Source organism: Myotis davidii, unplaced genomic scaffold, assembly GCF_000327345.1.
Source record: "Myotis davidii unplaced genomic scaffold, ASM32734v1 scaffold184, whole genome shotgun sequence".
NCBI classification, from domain to species: Eukaryota; Metazoa; Chordata; class Mammalia; order Chiroptera; family Vespertilionidae; genus Myotis; species Myotis davidii.
In genome coordinates this window covers 6453338-6453629 of record NW_006297021.1, presented here as the reverse complement: position 1 = coordinate 6453629, position 292 = coordinate 6453338, and positions in this window count along the sequence as shown.

Below are 292 nucleotides of genomic sequence, written 5' to 3'. Positions count from 1 at the left end.
GAAGCGGGGAGCCACAGGCAGCCCCCCCTGTGCGAGCCGCCCCGCGTGGGGCTGGCGCCGCGCCCAGCGCCGGAGGAAGGATTGAGTTCCTTCTGCTTAAATTCAGAATCGTCCCCTCGGTCCCCCACGTCCCGGACAGGAAGGATAAGCGGGGGTGTGGGTGGTGGGTAATGTGGCCTAAGGGAGTGGGTTTTCCGCAGGATTTCCCTACCCACCCCCCCCAAATTAGGTGATTTCTCAGGCCCGACCCCCTGGCCTTGCTGGGGTCCTGTGCCAGGAGCCTGCCATTGGG